This window comes from Loxodonta africana, chromosome 26, assembly GCF_030014295.1.
Source record: "Loxodonta africana isolate mLoxAfr1 chromosome 26, mLoxAfr1.hap2, whole genome shotgun sequence".
In the NCBI taxonomy this organism is placed as follows: Eukaryota; Metazoa; Chordata; class Mammalia; order Proboscidea; family Elephantidae; genus Loxodonta; species Loxodonta africana.
In genome coordinates, this window is record NC_087367.1 from 1,090,345 (window position 1) to 1,095,501 (window position 5,157).

Here is a 5,157-nt window from a genome sequence, read left to right on the forward strand (position 1 = left end):
TCAGGAACCAAGATCTGGGCACCAAGTGTGTCATGGCTTCTGGATTTCTATCGTTCCTAGATTCTCCCAATGGACAGAGGAATGAAGTACACACAAACCCATACACACACACGTATCTGCATGTCTACAAATTATTGCAAGACTTAGTGACTTACAGAATTTAAAATCACATATTACGGCTTATGTGGGTCAGGAATTCAGGCTGTCATAGTGGGGACAACTTGTCTCTGCTCCATGTCTGGGTCCTTGAGGCTGGGAGACTTGAAGGTTTGGGAACCCCTACACCATCAAACTTTCACGTTGGCCCAGAACCACTCTCCCAGACTACCATGTGAGAAAGAAATAAACTTCAACTTGTTTACACCACTTTGCTGGGGGGTGGAGTCAGGTGGGGACAGTCTTTGCTGCAGCAGCCTAGCCTGTAGCCTGACTACTAGAGAAAGCCATGGGTGGAAAGTGGGGGCAGAAAATGTGCTCCTCTGGTCTCCTGCTGCAGGGTGCATGACGGAGGGATGAGCCCAGCTGCTGCACCCTGAATCCACCACCACATTTGTGCCAAGATGTGGGCTGCTCGCAGCCAATGACTGAGCCCAGCAAAGTGGCTGAGGCAGGCCCAAGCCTGCAGGACAAGGACTCCTTTGACAGCAGTGTCGGCTCCAGGGCTCACCTTCGGCATGGCTGTCTGACTGTGGGCCTGGAAGAATGGGACTGGAAGATCGGAGACAAGGTGGTAGAGGGATATGGAGTGACATACGGAAGCGGGAACAAAGTGAGAAGATTGTTATAGTACATGTTAACATCCTCCAGAGAGCGTTCACCATGGAGGACACACTGAATGACTAAGAAGACAGAGTGACTCATCAGTTGATATTAGCCAGCCTCTGTCATTGGAACGGGAACAACGGGTTCAGGAACGGACAGGCCACAGTGGCGGAGATGGAGGTTGCATATGGAACTTCCCGTTACCTAGCTACTGGTACCTCTGAACGTCCAACCTACCAGCAACAGGGACCAGTGCTCAACCCGAGAGGGCACTTGTTCTCAAGGACGCCAACCGGCCACTTAGTGGCAAGTTGGATGCAGTAGCTGGAGCCATAGAGTATACAGCTTTTTCCGACTGGCGTCTTTCAGTTGGCAATATACATTTAAAGTTCCTTCTTTTTGTAACTTGATTTAGCTCATTTCATTTTTTTTTCCAATGAATAAATACTTCATTGTATGGATGTACCAAAGCTTATCAATTCACCTTTCGAAGGTCCATATAATTTTATATTACTCATGAGTCAAGGTATAATTTACATTCACCCAAACGTAAACCCACTGCTGTCAAGTCGATTCCGACTCAGTTACCCGGTAGGACAGAGCAGAACTGCCCCGTAGGGTTTCCAAGGCTGTAATTTTTAGGCAAGCAGACTGCCACATCTTTCTCCCGTGGATAAGTTGGTGGGTTTGAACTGCTGATATTTCAGTTAGCAGCTGAGCACTTAAAATATTTGTGTGTGTTAGGTGCTGTTGAGTCGACTCTGACTCATAGTGACCCTATATACAACAGTACGAACACTGCCTGGTCCTGACCATCCTCACAATTGTTGTTATGCTTGTTATGTGGCTGCGAAGATGAACTGAAGCAACCACTGTGAGGATGGCGCAGGACTGGGGAGTTTTCATTCTAGGGTCGCTATGAGTCTGAACTGATTAAATGGCATACATATGAATCATTCTTTTATGTGAATAACATAGATCATAATTAAAAACTTTTTAAATACGTTTAAGATTAAAGCAAGTGGTTCACCCCTCCCCTCCTTTCCATTATCTTTCCACACTGCCATAACAGTGTGCAAGAATATCCTGGCGGATGCTCGTAAGAGCATCAGTAATGCCAAGAAGGGAGGCAAATGCCAGTTCTTAGTAGGTCAGCTCCAGGGTCATGGTTTGGTTTCTAACTGTAATGATGAAGATGGTTACACTGGCAAATTGGGTTATCACTGATGACCACAGAACTGGGAAAACTGTGAGCCGCACTGGCAAGTTAAACAAGTGTGGAGTGATACGCAACTCAAAGACCTAGAAAAGTGGCAAAATGATCTGCTCCCATCTGTCGCTTTGGTTTCATTGTATGGATGGCCTTACTGGTATCATGGACCATGAGAAAGCAAAACAAAAACATACAGGAAGGAAAATCCTGGGATTCTTTTCCTAGGAGTGTAATACATACATACAAATAAAATGCTTCAATAGACTCTGAAAAAAAAAAGATGAAAGATGTTAGAAGACATACACCTAACTATTAATAGTAGTTACCTTTAGAAGGTGGAATTAAAGATTTTTCATTTTTATTATACATTTCTAGATTTAAAAAAATTAACTGGTTGTTGTGGAATGATTCCAACTTATCGCAACCCCATGTGTAACAACGTAAAACTTTATGGAACCAGATCACCAGGACCTTCTTCCATGGCACTGCTGTGTGGGTTCAAACTGCCAACCTTTAGGTTAGTAGCCAATCACAAACCACCCAGGGACATTTTTAAAATGCTACCAAAAAAAAAAAAGACCACTGCCAGTGGAGTTGATGCAGGCTCACAGTCAGACCCTATAGGACAGAGTACAACTGCCCCATAGGGTTTCCAAGGCTGTAATCCTTATAGTAGGAGACTGCCACATCTTTCTCCCATTGAGCAGCTGGTGGAACCACCGACCTTTTGTTCAGCAGCCAAGCGCTTAACCACTGCACCACCAGGGCTCCTCTTTTAAAACGTTACTATAGTTTTGTTTTCAATGGATAACATTCACGTGCAGGGACTGAGCGCTCAATAAGCAAGGTACACACAGGCTTACTTGTACTTTCTTACTCATCTGTAGTGCACAATTTCACCCGCTTTTCACCACATCAAAGATGTGAAACAGTGCATTACAGATCAGTAAGTAAACACAATTAAGCTGGTGCATACCTTGCTTAATGTCAGCCAAGCATACAGCACTGCTCACACGGCTCAAAAATCAATATAATGATGTATACACTGAGAAATGTCTCCCCCCACCTCTGTCGTCCCCTCCATCCCGTAGGAAATCATGATTACTAGTTCCTTGTGTATCTTTCCAGAATTTATGTGAAAACATAAAGATCATATAATCTCATTTCTTCTTTCCTAAAGAAACAAAAGCACAGTACTCCACCTGTGCTTTTTCATTTGGTAAAATATCCTGGAGATCTCTCCCTGTCAGTTCATGGGACACTTCCTCATTCTCCCTCCCAGATATACGATGTTCCTTTGTGCATGACGTAGTGTTTAAACATCAGTCCCCTGACGGATACTTGCATAGCTTCCAATCTTTAGCTAGCACAGTGCCACAATCAATAACCTCATACCCACATCGTGTCATTTCTGAGCAAATGTATTCGTAGGGAAAATTCCCAGAAGCGGGAATGCTGGCTCAGAGCGTCGAGGACACTGCTCCCCCAGTTTTCCCCGACGTCGCCCTGCACAGAGCCTGTTACCAACGGTCTGAACGTCTGGCTCCCTGCGGAGTAACGAAGTGTCTCAGTGTGGTTCTAACGTGCGTTTCTCTTATTACAGCTGAGGCTGTGATAAGCATCCTCCGTTTAAGGTCTGTTGTAATTATTTTTCTATGAACTCCTTGTTCCCCAGTTCTTTGCCTATTTTTCTGTTGGGCTGTTAGATATTCTAGAATGAACACCTCGTATACTTGCATTTGGAAAAAAAATTCAAGAAAAAAGAGCTTCCGTTACAAACCGAATACACCACCCATTCTTCCAATAAGGGTCTCGCCAAAGCAATACAAAAACATTCTCCAGCTACTTCCACAGGCGCCCCAACTCGACAGCGCATGCGCCAAAGAGCCTCCCGGAACGCTCGGGACTGTGTGCGCATGCTAACCCGAGTCCGTAAGGCGCAAGCGCATGCGCTAGAGCGCTTTTGCCGGACGCCTCATAGTTGTCTGTGTGCGCATGCGCCAAAGAGCTTCGCCTGAATCTTCATGGTTGTCTGTGTACGCATGCTCACTCCTAACGGGCGCGCGCACGCTCCAAAGAGCCTCGCCAGAATCCTCACGGTTGTGTTTGCGCGCGCGCGCATGCTAACCTGATTCCTAACCGGCCCACGCGCATACTCCCGAGATGTTCGTGTGAATCCTCACGGTTGTCTGTGTGCGCGCATGCTAACCTGATTCCTAACGGTCGCGCGCGCATGCTCCAAAGAGCTTCACCGGAATCCTCGTGGTTGTGTGTGCGCGCACATGTTAACCTGATTCCTAACGGTCGCGCGCGCATGCTGCAAAGATCGCTCGCCTCCTGGCGCTAACGGAAAACCTGTTGCGCATGCTCATAAGCCCGCTTTCCTAGCAGCCTGTCCACAGAGCTGAGGGCTGTCGCGGCCGCGCGGAGGTGGCGTTGTGAGCCTCACCTCGGTCTCTCCTCGGCCCCCGCTGCCCGAAGGTGACCGGAGGTGCTGTTCCTGAGTTGAAGACGGAGTTACTGTACCGCAGCGGCCAGGCGTCTTCTTGTGGCCCTCAGAGAAAAAAAATGATTACGTCAGTGGATATCCCTCACCCGGCTTTTTATTAATGTATTATATTGAGAAGGAAGTTGATGAAAAATGCCTTTCAAGCGTGTCAAGAATTTGGTAGTAAGCTGTGTAATTATTAGTATTCTGTAGGCTGAGCTAGAGAGAGGGGCATGGACAGAAAAGCCTGAGGAAACCGCTTGTTATTTCCGGGAAAAATGAAGAAAGGTATCACCCATTCCACGAAGGACACCACACCCGTTACGTCTCTGCATTTTGTGAGACTTCTGAAAGCTCTAGAAATACCAAGGTGTTCGGGCTGGAATCTGGAGAGATGGCTCTGGATCCCTGAGGACTGTAACTGTTACCAGTGTAAGCAAGGTAAAAACCGTGCCATAATGCCCAGGATGGTAGGTCTACACACCCTGTACACCCTCTTTCCCAACAGCCCCTTTCACCAAGACGTCATGAACTCAAAGACCAGTTTTGGAATGCCACTGGGGTGCTGTGGCTGTGCGGGCCTCCGCCTATTTTATTAATATTCAGACCAGCCAGCTGATCCTACAGAAGAGTATGCCAGCTTTTTGCAGCACAGACAGCAAAAGACATAGATGTTTGATAGATTCCTTACCCA

The 5,157-nt window shown here is 46.8% G+C and overlaps 1 pseudogene; it reads left to right on the top strand.

Moving 5' to 3' along the window:
* Positions 1-580: 580 nt before the first annotated feature.
* LOC135228683 (small ribosomal subunit protein uS8-like) lies at positions 581-2,266 on the top strand (annotated as a pseudogene).
* The last annotated feature ends 2,891 nt before the right edge of the window (positions 2,267-5,157 follow it).